Consider the following 14,218-nt stretch of genomic DNA (forward strand, 5'->3'; position numbering starts at 1 on the left):
TGCACGTTACTTATTTCTCATAATTTCTGTATATCGTCCCACAGCTTTTGAAATGTGTTACATTTAATAATAACAGGAAACGTATTTGCAGCTGCGAATACGAACAACCGTCAACTGCATAAGGAAATGACTACAACGAAAGTTTGAAACAGACTGGAACTCGAACCCAGATTTCCCGATTAATGCGTGTGGTCGCCTTAATCTTTCGGCTATCCGCGCCGAATCACGGTAAGACCCAAACTTTCATATGTCGTCATGCGTGTGTTACAACCTGCACTCGTACGTTAGGTGTATTCCCACCCAGGAAAGGCATATTTATTGAAAGTCGAGGACCACATATTGTCGAATATGTATACGAAATACTAGTGCTTCTGTTTTTAAATAGTACTGTGCAACGTGCCTTCGAATACGCATGCATGCCTGTGTTATTTCGTATTTAATAAGACTTTTCCATATTTGCAATTTGTGTCAAGTGTGGAAAGTGGTTGTGTTCCAATGGATGATAATCTATACCTGGAAACATACTCTGCAAAGCACAGTGAAGTGCTAGGCAGAGGGTACATAGCGTTTTACAAGTTTCGGTCTCATCGATGTAGAGCACGGGGAGTATGAATGCCTCTGTGGGTGCTGTAATTAGTCTAATTTTAGCTTTCCGCTTCCTACGTGAGCGATACGTAGGAGGCTATTGAATATTAACAGATTCTCCACTAAATATTGGTACTTGAAACTTTGTAAGTAGTCCTTCACACGGCAGTTTGCGTTTATATGCAAGTGTCCGCTAATCCAGGTTTTTCGGGTTTCCAGGATACAAACCTGTGACAACTCGTGTTGCCTTTCTTTGTAAACATTCAACACCGTCTGTTTCATCTATTTGGTACGAGTGAAATTTATAATAAAATTTAGTGCACCTCCTCAGCTACTTTCTACGCCTACACTGTCATGCATCTTTATATAATTCTGTAGCATTTTATTTATCTAAAAGTTTCATTTAACTGACACTCTGCACCCGACAATCTTCATTTTCTCACTCCATTTTAGTGGTACTGACTATGACGACCCTTCTTGGCGTATTCTTCAGTGATCGACTACAGTTTTCAGCTGCCTGGGTTTTATCTCACTTTTAACCATCCCACTGAAGCTACAGTCGCACAATTTTGAACCACGACGACACGGTCACAGACCATGGAGCTGACAGTTCTCCTTTTCTCGTTCCGCTTCGTTTTACGTGAATTCCCAGTGCAACGACGGCCTGACAACCAAAAAGTTTAATCTCTTTACACCTCTAAGAATCATTATCATCATCATCTTGGTATGCGTCCCATGAACTTGGGCGGTGTTGCATAAGTGTTTTGCAAGCAGCCTCCTACGCAGACTGCGTTTTCCCACTATCCTGCCAATTTATCAAAGTCTACAATTTGCTTTACCTACGACTGAACCTACGTGATCGTTCCACTTCGTATTCGTACAGATTGTTTACACGGGGCATTTGTATGAGTTGATTGATTCCAATTCCGACTCACTGACCTCGTAGTCACGGGATATTATTTTTCTATGTTTTGTGAAGGACACAAAACTGTGCATTTTGTTGTGCGTCGCCAATCTTTGCAAGACACTGAAAACTTATCAATTGGATATTTCTCCAGTTTCTTTTTTGCCCCTTTTTTCCCTTCACTCAACAATACATTAGAGAAAACTATATCATCCGTAAATCCATTGTACTACCGTGCATTACTGACCTGGGCTACGAAGGCACGTACAACTACAATATCACACCCAAACCAGTAACGCTCTACGGTGATCGAGCGAAACTTCATAATTTCATCTCTAGAATTTAATAATTACTATATCAGACTTTAAGGTACGTAGTTTTCGTTGCTCATTGTTACAATTTCTCTGATTTTGGGCAAACATTTTTTTCAGGTAGGGTATGCAGATAGAGCTCGTCGACTACTGAATTCTCTTACTGAGTCACGACACGGGAACTGCAGCATGTGAACAATTCTTCGTCTAAGATAGCATTTTCCGTAATTTTGTAGAGGTAATTGTCACATACCAATGGTAACATATTCCCGACTAACGGGCCAAAACGAGGTATCGAGGATATTTCTGATTTATCTTAATGGCTGCACCCTCCTCGAGAAGCTCTTGCAGAGGATTACGCAGCTTTTGACATTCAGAGCACTCTCCTGAAATGCAGCGCAACATTTGTTTGGAGAAAGAAATTAGATCGTACCCTCCGCACAACGCTTAGGCAACAATACGATACCACAGGAAGATGAAAGCGTCAGGACAAGCAGTTTTCTTTAGTGCCACTTCAGGACACACTGTTGTATCGTGTGTGGGAAAAAAGTGGTTTTAAATGAACTGAAGGAAGAAGAAAAAAAGATCAGGAAACCGAAAACTAGAAGGAAATATTTGAAAGCCACACAATACATAGCAGGCTATGAGGAAAATACATGATAAGGCTCTGGAGGATGAAAGGGAAAGTATATTAGGTGCAATGTATAGTTCGTCAAATGCTATAGCGTACATGGAATGTGAATATTAAAATAATCGGCGAATGTAATTGGCCGCGATTTGAGAGCGGCTCATCTACTGTGACTGGGCATCCCCAAACGCCAGCTCAAAACTGCCTCGCAAATGACAAGTGCAGTACAGCAACAGTCATTAGATGATTCACTGATGACTTTTTGGTCTTGCCTGTTAGCTAGTCGTGTTTTGATTCATCACAAATGGAAACAATAGCTTCGTAAGAACGCACGGGGTTCTACTGTTTCACCAACAGTTAAAGTGAGAGACGAGTGACAGCTGAATTAATTCTGTTGCAGAGAAACAATGGTCACAAATATTCAAAGTATGCAGTAGCATGATTACGGACGACGTCACCGACGTTTGGGTACAAAATTGTGCAGGTTCTGTATGTACTGTCTGCGGGGGATGCATATATAGGAGGACGGCTTATATCGCTATTGTCGTCGATAACTAGATATGGACCATAAAGCCGTCCAATCGCTTCAGAGATTACACCGTGTCGACAAATAGGATTACAGCGCATACAGAGATTCCCCTCAGAACCCGCAAATAAACTTGTCAACGCCGCAGCGTAACGACGGCTAGCCCCTGCCCACTATGCCAACTGAAGCAAATCCCCAGGTGAATCACAGCACGCTATCATGACACAGTTCAAGAACAACTTTCGGATTCTACACATGTACCATTACTCAGAGTACACTACCAAGCCGCCCGGCTAGCTCAGTCGGTAGAGCATGAGACTCTTAATCTCAGGGTCGTGGGTTCGAGCCCCACGTTGGGCGAATATTTTTATTCTCCCATTGTATCATCTGTTATCCTATAGAGCATGTAAATATTAAAATAACGCTAAGTTTCTTTGCATAAGCTAGTAACATTTACGTTTTGAGTGGTGCGGTGTGCATTATCAGTAAGGAGATAATGTTATTCCAACGTACCGTCTGAAAAAATGTGCTAAGGCAGATAAATGATGGGCAGACATAACTAGTAACTTGCAAGGGGAGGCCACGACGTTGGGATCACGGATTTACTTCACACATGGTACACCTTTAGTAGGCTATTTGTATTATCTATTCCTATTTTTGTCTAGGATACAGACAAAAAATAGGAATAGATAATACAAATATTAAAGAAGAACTAAAAGAAAAATAAGGACAAAGACTAACAAAAATACTGAAAACAGAATTGACAGCAAGAAACAAGACAAAAGCTATAAATACTTATGCTATACCAATATTGACCTACTCATTTGGAATAGTGAAATGGAGTAACATAGAACTAGAAGCACTCAATACACTTACACGATCACAATGCCACAAATATAGAATACATCACATACATTCAGCAAGAGAAAGATTCACATTAAGCAGAAAGGAAGGAGGAAGGGGATTTATCGACATAAAAAACCTAAATTATGGACAGGTAGACAATTTAAGAAAATTCTTTATAGAACGAGCAGAAACTAGCAAAATACACAAAGCAATCACTCATATAAATACATCGGCTACACCACTGCAATTTCATAACCACTTCTACAATCCTTTAGATCACATAACATCAACAGATACGAAGAAAGTAAATTGGAAAAAGAAAACACTACATGGCAAGCACCCGTATCATCTAACACAGCCACACATCGATCAAGACGCATCCAACACATGGCTAACAAAAGGCAATATATACAGTGAGACGGAAGGATTCATGATTGCAATACAGGATCAAACAATAAACACCAGATATTACAGCAAGCATATTATTAAAGATCCCAATACCACAACAGAAAAATGCAGACTTTGCAAACAACAAATAGAAACAGTAGATCACATAGCAAGTGGATGTACAATACTAGCAAATACAGAATACCCCAGAAGACATGACAATGTAGCAAAAATAATACATCAACAACTTGCCATACAACATAAACTAATAAAACAACATGTTCCCACATACAAGTATGCACCACAAAATACACTGGAGAATGACGAATACAAATTATACTGCAACAGAACCATTATAACAGATAAAACAACACCAAATAACAAACCTGACATCATACTCACCAATAAAACGAAGAAATCAACACAACTAATCGAAATATCCATACCCAATACAACAAATATACAGAAGAAAACAGGAGAAAAAATTGAAAAATACATCCAACTGGCTGAGGAAGTCAAGGACATGTGGCATCAGGATAAAGTTGACATTATACCAATTATACTATCAACTACAGGAGTCATACCACACAATATCCACCAGTACATCAACGAAATACAGCTACATCCAAACTTATATATACAACTACAGAAATCTGTAATTATTGATACATGTTCAATTACCCGAAAGTTCCTAAATGCAATGAACATATACCGCACACTTAAAAGGAAGTCATGCTTGATCAAGGTCCGCGTCACTTTCCATTTTTAACCAGACCTAAGGTCTGCGAAAGGAAAGAAGATAATAATAATAATAATAATAATAAAATTCCAGTTTGCAGATATACTATTAGTAGAAAAGTTAGCTGCAAAGACTTCATATAATCCAAACAAAATAGAAAAGTCATTAAAAATTGGAAAAAGAGTACCACAGAGAAAAGAATCCCAGAACTGTAGGATACCTTTTACATCCTATGAAATTGCACAGTACTCTGCTTGAACATTTGTGGCGAAAGATAACTTTTAATCACGATTCGATTCATTGTGCGTGTCATACATTAAGAAATGAAACATTTTTGAGTCCATATATTGAGTCATTAAGCAAGGTGTATGACTTGGTAAAATCCGCTTATTTTCTTAATTCACTGCGGTTACAATTTACTTGTCTCGCAAGAGGCTCTTCTTTTCCTATAGTTTCGCGGCTGATGAACAGTGAGGGAACGATAGGTCGCTGTTTTCAAACAAGAAACCTTTTGACTGTCTGTAGTTGTGGCATCTTTACTCTCTGCGTATCTCTGAGCTGGGATCGAATCAGAGGTCCATGGAGTTCTTTCTCGCAAAACACCTCTCGGTTTATAAAACACCTCTCGGTTTATTGACAGAAAAAATATACAGACAGCTGACTCACATAAAATCACAAAAAATTCAACATAAATAAAATAAACCATACCATTTCTGCGCTCTAGTCCTTGAAACGTATTAAAATATCATTTCAGCGTCATTTGCTGATCGACGATGGCAATCGAATATTCCAGTTGTAGCCTAAAACCGTAGTGCGTCAAAGTCGTCGCCGTCAGTATGTATGGGTCCACTGCAAAGACGGAAGGTAGTTACGAAGACCAGCAGCTTAAGGGCAAAGACACCATGGTTATCAAGCGATATGATGGCAACTCCCCGTAACAGAGTTCACGCAGTTTCCTCATGGGGTGTTATACGTGCTTCCTAATTTCCGTGCAATTTCTATACTCTATACCTGTGTTAATTTAATGTTCTGCATCTTTAGTGTATAACCAGCATCAGACGGAGAAGTCGACAATTCAACCACTCGCTGAAAATAGGAGTTCCACTGTTTTCTGTAGCTTTTAAAACGTTCTCGGCGAACTCCGCAAAAACGTTGGAAATCTAGCTTCACTGTCTTTCTTCTTCTTCTTCTTCTTCTTCTTCTTGAGTTTCGTTACGGCTGCTTTCTGAAATTCACGCACTTGTTACAGGATTTCAGCGTCATTTGCTGATCGACGATGGCAATCGAATATTCCAGTTGTAGCCTAAAACCGTAGTGCGTCAAAGTCGTCGCCGTCAGTATGTATGGGTCCACTGCAAAGACGGAAGGTAGTTACGAAGACCAGCAGCTTAAGGGCAAAGACACCATGGTTATCAAGCGATATGATGGCAACTCCCCGTAACAGAGTTCACGCAGTTTCCTCATGGGGTGTTATACGTGCTTCCTAATTTCCGTGCAATTTCTATACTCTATACCTGTGTTAATTTAATGTTCTGCATCTTTAGTGTATAACCAGCATCAGACGGAGAAGTCGACAATTCAACCACTCGCTGAAAATAGGAGTTCCACTGTTTTCTGTAGCTTTTAAAACGTTCTCGGCGAACTCCGCAAAAACGTTGGAAATCTAGCTTCACTGTCTTTCTTCTTCTTCTTCTTCTTCTTCTTCTTCTTCTTCTTCTTGAGTTTCGTTACGGCTGCTTTCTGAAATTCACGCACTTGTTACAGGATTTCAGCGTCATTTGCTGATCGACGATGGCAATCGAATATTCCAGTTGTAGCCTAAAACCGTAGTGCGTCAAAGTCGTCGCCGTCAGTATGTATGGGTCCACTGCAAAGACGGAAGGTAGTTACGAAGACCAGCAGCTTAAGGGCAAAGACACTATGGTTATCAAGCGATATGATGGCAACTCCCCGTAACAGAGTTCACGCAGTTTCCTCATGGGGTGTTATACGTGCTTCCTAGTTTCCGTGCAATTTCTATACTCTATACCTGTGTTAATTTAATGTTCTGCATCTTTAGTGTATAACCAGCATCAGACGGAGAAGTCGACAATTCAACCACTCGCTGAAAATAGGAGTTCCACTGTTTTCTGTAGCTTTTAAAACGTTCTCGGCGAACTCCGCAAAAACGTTGGAAATCTAGCTTCACTGTCTTTCTTCTTCTTCTTCTTCTTCTTCTTGAGTTTCGTTACGGCTGCTTTCTGAAATTCACGCACTTGTTACAGGGGCTGTGTGGGCCTTGTGTGTTGACGTAAGACACAAAGGATAGTGAAGTACAAAACTTAAAACATTACTTTAGTACAGAGGAAAAACACGGCTCAGCTGAAGGCAAGAAATGTAATACAAGAAGCATAAAAATTACATACGTGGGCCATGGAGCGAAAATTATTTCAATTTAGAGTGAGAACGCTTCCTTTTACATGCAATGTACTTCATAAACTCACTTTAATATAATGTTAACAGAGAGGGCTATCGCTCTCAACGATTGCAGAAGAATCTAGTACTGTGAACGCTGAAGTCCATCCTTTGAGTGTCCCTGACAGTTTACTACCTTTCGCCTTCGACAGGTACCCACAATCTAACTCGTAGACAACAGAGGGATAATGCCGAGCACTCACCCGACGTCACAGAAAACACACATTCGCTGCACCTAACGCCCGATGGTTTAAGCGAATATATACGTTCTCACTTACTATCGATTACGAAAAACTCCATAAGGCCCTCTGGTATTTAGTCATATGCAAAAACCCCAAGTTCCTCGCACTCGTTTTGGGCCAGGTTCTCATTCAAATGAACAAAAAATGGGCAAAGTTTGGATTTTTTGTTTTTCGAAACAATGAAAAAACGTACAAAGGATCTGTCTGGGAACTACGACTGATCATGCTTTGAACCTTAATGTAGATTTTCAATACAAAAAAATAGCGCCCCTAATTATGGTTTGATCAAGGGTCGGCGAGTTTGAGGTGCGCAGACTGCGTGCAGTGTAGCCCCTCCGGGGAATCAAAAACGGACATCAGTCGATACTCCATTAAATTTATGGGAGCTTATACCTAAACACAATGAAATATCCTTAAATTTAACGATACGGTGTTAACTTGAACTTTGAGTTCGATTTGTGTGGGTTTGTTTCACTCTTTATAGCTTTACAAAAATTAGTTAATATTAAGAAATTTCATATATTGTAGGAATAAACTCCCAAAAAAAGTATTTAATTTTCGGGGGGTCAAAGCTAGAAGTTAATAGTCTGAACCGTCTTTATTTTATGCTCCACGCAGTTTTGAAAAATTGTTTCTCGAGAAAAATCCCATTAAAGTTTAGGGAAAACTCTTATACGTAATACCCGTTCAATTTGCATCAAAACTACGTCTCGTCATATATTTTTGATGTCGCTCAGCACAAATCTGAAGTTAGATTTTCAAAATTCAAAATGTCTATCCAATTTGGAGGACCAAATATTTTGTTTTGGCCAAACTCGAATCATTCTTGGAGAGCAATTCTCTCGTTCTTCTTAGCGAGAAAAGCCTATCCGGCTGTGCTGGAATATACTGAGCTCCGCAGCCAGCACATGTTGTCCGTCAGTTTTTTCGGCGAATATGTTTGCATGCTTACCGTAATATAAATCATTTTGTGAACGTGCGTCACGGCACGACAAGTTTTCTGCCTGAGCCGAGCGACTCGGTTGCGAGCGTCCCACGGCGGCCGTTACTCTTCAACAGTGGGCTGTAGAAACTTTTATAACGCACACATTAAAAAACGTTTTCGTCCCAACATTCTATACAAACATAACTTTAAAAAAACGCAATAAAAACATCGAATTTTCCGCCATTTTGAATGAGAACCTGGCCTTAAATAGCTGACAATGTCAAACCATCTTCAAACGGACTTTGCCAGGTGCAGATCTGCATTTGCACTTTGTCCTACTATCACACGAAACTGAATCAAGATTTTACTGAATAAAGGCCTACATCACTACTATCATGAAAGCATATTTACTTCAAGGCAAACGAAGCTAATATCAAGATTTTACTGAATAAAGGCCTACATCACTACTATCATGAAAGCATATTTACTTCAAGGCAACGAAGCTAATATCAAGATTTTACTGAATAAAGACCTACATCACTACTATCATGAAAGCATATTTACTTCAAGGCAAACGAAGCTAATATCAAGATTTTACTGAATAAAGGCCTACATCACTACTATCATGAAAGCACATTTACTTCAAGGCAAACGAAGCTAATATCTACCTGTTATTTCATGGCAAACGAAATTAACACTCTTCCGTATCTGATCGATTGTCATTCCAGTCCCTTGCTCACTGTACGTGAAAAACAAAGTCCCCCCCCCCCCCCCCCAACAACTATCTACAGCGTCCGTGTGCAAATTTAATTGAGATGATGACACTGATTTGACATTCTCGCGACGCCGACATTAGTACCAAGGGAAGGGCGAAGGGCGGTGGAACTGCTCTTGCCTCCATTGGATACATTTCATTTTGGTAACATCAATGCATCATCCATTTCCTTGTATTCACAGTATTATTTTACGCTGTACATCACATAAGTGTTACGAAGGGGACATACCCGTGTGTTAGCAATGAAAGAAAGAAATCATATCCTCCAATGGGTTCCGTATAAAGCACCCATATTCACAGGGCTAGACGCTAGCGCTTCCATCACTCTTTATCTTCTTAAAGAGCTGGCGACGCGATGTTTCACAAAGGATGTGGTAGCTACAAATATGTTTCACTGTTCTTATCTGTGAGAAACAGGATCTTACTTATCTCTTGCATGACAAAATGTATACTCCCTTTCACGATTCCCACGTCTATTTTTACTCATTCATAACACGCCTGACTGCTTATCTTACTTCTTTCTGTGGTGTAAAAGGCCTGACAGTATAGCTCCAAGAGGCATTTGAAAATTATATTAAAATTGTGTAAATGACAATGCGTTTATCCAGAATATTTTAAAAACGGTGCACTGGACCAGCAACAAATCCTATTTCAGAGGTACCGACCGCTGACATCAACTAACTCAATCGCATATACTTTCGCGTTCAGAGAAACAATGTAGGTGATCAAAATTTACCTAAGTTTGTAAAAAAAAAAAGCACCCAATTGAACTTCTCGCGTAGAATCGTTATTACTGTATAAACAATCAGACGCATCTAATCGAAAGAAGACCAAGGAAAAAAAAAATACGTCTCATTTAACTACACAGCTATTACATCGTTTACCGGGGTGCTTTACCTGATCCTCATTGGCCCACCACTACCAGTAAGTGCCATAGATTCTAAAGTTGGTTTCAAAACTGCAGTGTTTTACTAGAGACGGCCCATCAGTGATGCCTTCTCCGGTCCTGACATGGGGTCATTTACAGTAAAGCGTGGAGTCAAAACCAGAGCGTAACCTGATTTTTTTCAGACGGACTAAACCATGATTAAGGTAAACGTCACATTGCCTATGGAACTCCCCGATTCTAGTCGAAGTTAAAACACCGAAGCCTTTGTCTAACTATATTCTGCCTCACACTAATTCTGTAAAAAAGATAATTAACTCAATGAGGAACCAAGTTCGTGACACATTCTAAGAGACTCACTGTAATGAATATGAAAGCAAGTCGCCTAATTACCTGTTGTGAAGAAGCTGATTTCCTTACTTTGAAATTTTCGTTTACAAGTCCAAAACCCATCATGTTCTACAACAACAAAAACAAACGATAGTCACATAACTCGAGCGAAGCTTCCGACAACATTCATCCTAGCTGTGTGTTCTGTCCTTTCAGAAAATAATACGCCGAGATTGAGCGGCAAAACAATGGATTCTGTTAGGTATATGTAAGAGGAGAGGAATTCCGTCTCGTCACCGATTAGACAAAACACGGCCACACGCATGCAACCAAATGGCTATCTGCAGCGCGGACTGCTGCTGACAGTTCAAGCAATTTCCCGCCGCCCTCTTTTCGCCAGGGCGTTCTCAGAAACTCAATACACTACTTTATGTTTGGAAAGACTCTGACCCTATTAGTTTTATCCCGTATGACCAAGCGATCGAGCGTTAGAATCTCACACCATGAATGTTAGTGTAGACCCATCCCGGTCACCAATACGTATAACTGGAAGGACTGATCAAGTTACAAGATTTCGAAAGAACAGGGCAACACAAGATATTGTGTCCACGAAGAATAAAGAGGTATTGGAATTTCTTTAGTGTCTGGCTAGAACTCACGAAAGAAACGTTTTCTATTAGTCCTTCACGAATCTTAATGTTATTTACGACATCGAAGTGTTGCCGTTCGACTGAATTTTCAACGTGGAGGAAAATTGTTGTTAAGTAGGATTTATTGGTAACGGTGTAAGAGGTGCAGACTGAAAGCCATTTTCGCAATGAAGATCTTTGCATGATATAGCGTGCAGTAACCATACAAGCTTAATAAGCATAAGTAAATCAGCGTTTCGTCTGGAGACGACAGGGAGTATCTATCGAGCTGAAAAAAAAGCGAAATGTTTCCTACCAAAGACAAATTATGCAGACACTTATCAGTATTACAGCCTTTCAAGCACTCTACATACTACTTCGACACAAAGAATGGACACTGTTCGCATTTCTAAGTTACTGTTTATCGATCCTAAACTGGACCTTTATCCCAAGAGACACACACAGTAAGAAGAAAATGTCAATGTAGGCTTTAATTACTCAGCGACTTAATACACTGTGACCTAATTACTTAATTATTTTAGTTCGCATAAGTCTCCTTCTATCGCCTATCGTGGAGGCGGACAAGATTTTTATGTCCTGTAGCTACTTATCTGGCTTTTCTGTTCGTATGTAACCTCCACAAAATACAAAAATTCAACCAACCTGCACTGCAGCAATAGTTCCAGATAGGTATCTACTTTCTCGCCTCTCTAGGAGATGGAGAGGCTGTTTGGATGCCAACAGAGGGGACACGCTGCAGCCCGTCAGAGTTGCTGCCATGTGTTGCCAAGACGCGTGCTGCGTGTCTGGGGTCGTGCGGCGGCCCGTGGGTGACCTTTGCGGACCTGACTCAGCCGCACGGCACGCAACCCCAGTAAACAAACCGCGCTCCACACTGCAGCTGGGGCTTGTCGTCTAAACGTTACGGTTCACTAAAAAAATAAGTGCTACACCGACAATCGCTGCTACTTACTCATTTGCCTTTTAAATACTCAGCTACTTCAGCGGCAACATTCAATATCCAGTACTTGACAGGTTTCATTTATTTGGTTACGTTGCACAGTTAATCTGAGTGCATTACTTCGTAGTTGAATACATTCCATATGACGTACATGGATCCTGCTGATTGCAGTGTCTACGCAAGACAACTGTTCCCCAATAACGAAACTAGAACCATGACAGAGAATCGATAAGACCAACCTTCCAATGTTCTTCATTTAAGTCTGTCCCTTTCTTAAATTATCCTAAAGCCAGGACGAAGACAACCAAATCCGTGAAGTGACTAAGGTCTAAGACTCATTTTCTGGACGAGCGATGCTTACAAGAGATTACGCGAAAGAACTTGATCCCCTTCTAGTAGTAGTTTATCGTGGGCCCCTGCAGCAAGAAATGTTACACAACGATTGGGAAAAAAGCGCAGGTCATTGCCGTTTTCAAAAAAGGCTCTTGGAGAGACGCTGACATTATGGAATGCGTTTCGTGTTCACGCATTACGATGTTGTCGGAGAACGAAAATCTCCTCTATAAAACTCAATATAGATTCCGCCAACAAGATTCTTGCGACACTCAGCTGTGTCTGTATGTCCATGAAAGCCAAGAGCCGTAGAAACAAGCGCTGGTGTTGATGCCGTATTCTTTGTTTTCCCGAGTGCACTCTGTACCTTTCCACAGACTTCGAGCCTACCGAGTAGCTCACCATATTTGTGGCTGGATACAGGACTATCTTGCAGATTTCTGGTCGACGCGTCGGTCTTAACAGATCAAATTCGACAAATGAAATGACAATTTCAGGAGTATCTTAAGGGAGTGTCACAGGGACATAACGTTAGAAGCTTCGTGAAGCTATTCGCAGGCGATGCAGTTGTCTGTGAGCACGCTGAAACGCGATAAGACTGTAGTGAAATGTAGCAGTAAGATGCAGATGTAGTTGAGCTGCAGAATCCCCGCTGTATGGCGTTCCAAAAGTGTACCAACAAGCTGCTACCCATCTGGTCATAACTTTTTTGGTTCATCTGTCTATAAGCGCCTTTAATAAGACTGGGTATTCATGAACCTACCGATATGGTTAGCTTGCTGCGCACAGCCAAACCAAGTATTCTCTCTCACAGCAGCAGTATACATGAAAGACATTTCAAAAATATCTTTTACAAACTTTCGGGACAGGCTCCTTACACTAAAGCAAGGAAAAAAAGTTCAGTAAACTTGGGGGCCCCATAACGCATACTATGAGCACGTTTTCATCTTCGCAACTGTGAAACACATCTCTACCATTGAACAACTGCTCAAAGCATTTTACAGCACATGTTTGCTGGCCGTGTTTCTTATTGTCTTGGTGTAAGGTACATGTCCTCAAAGTCTGTTAAAGTATTATTAAAAAACACCTTGTATAATAACAAAAAAATGGTTCAAATGGCTCTGAGCACTATGGGACTTAACATCTATGGTCATCAGTCCCCTAGAACTTAGAACTACTTAAACCTAACTACCCTAAGGACATCACACAACACCCAGTCATCACGGGGCAGAGAAAAGTATAATTGCATATAGCCTTGTAATTACACCTAATAAGCTTGGCAATAATAACAGTAATTACTATTTTTGTCCATGCTTCATTCATAAATTACTGTTGTTACCATCTGTCACTAATAATATAAAAAGTATCTCTATTTCAGTGTAACTAAGTTGGAAGGTGATCAGCTTGGCTACGTGTCGATAGGCGCGCCAACCTCGCGCTATTGGAGGCAGATTTGCATACTACAGGAAAGTCGAACCTTTTTAATCTAAATTTATTATACGAAGTCCGATTCATGTTATTTAACGTAATACAAAATTATTTGTTGCATTGTATTTAACACTAACACGTTCCGCCGTCAGCAAACTTAGCTCCTCAGAATATCGATTCGGATCATGACAACCACAAAGCAGGTAACGGCATTAATTATAACAGACCATTCGCAGTAGAAGTCGTAACGGATCGACATTACCAGATTCAATTATGATTTTCATATTCGTCGGTCGAAGTGGCCGAGCGGTTCTAGGCGAGGCCGCTAC

At 40.4% G+C, this 14,218-nt stretch overlaps 1 protein-coding gene and 1 non-coding gene across 2 annotated transcripts in view; one reads left to right on the forward strand and one right to left on the reverse strand.

The window, feature by feature from the left end:
* The window catches only part of LOC124614112 (protein piccolo-like), a 1,087,733-nt gene that overhangs the window by 905,319 nt on the left and 168,196 nt on the right, over positions 1-14,218 (reverse strand).
* Positions 3,242-3,314, forward strand: Trnak-cuu. The gene has a single exon. It is a non-coding gene; the product is annotated as a tRNA-Lys (tRNA).

The sequence above is a fragment of the Schistocerca americana genome, chromosome 1 (assembly GCF_021461395.2).
Source record: "Schistocerca americana isolate TAMUIC-IGC-003095 chromosome 1, iqSchAmer2.1, whole genome shotgun sequence".
NCBI classification, from domain to species: Eukaryota; Metazoa; Arthropoda; class Insecta; order Orthoptera; family Acrididae; genus Schistocerca; species Schistocerca americana.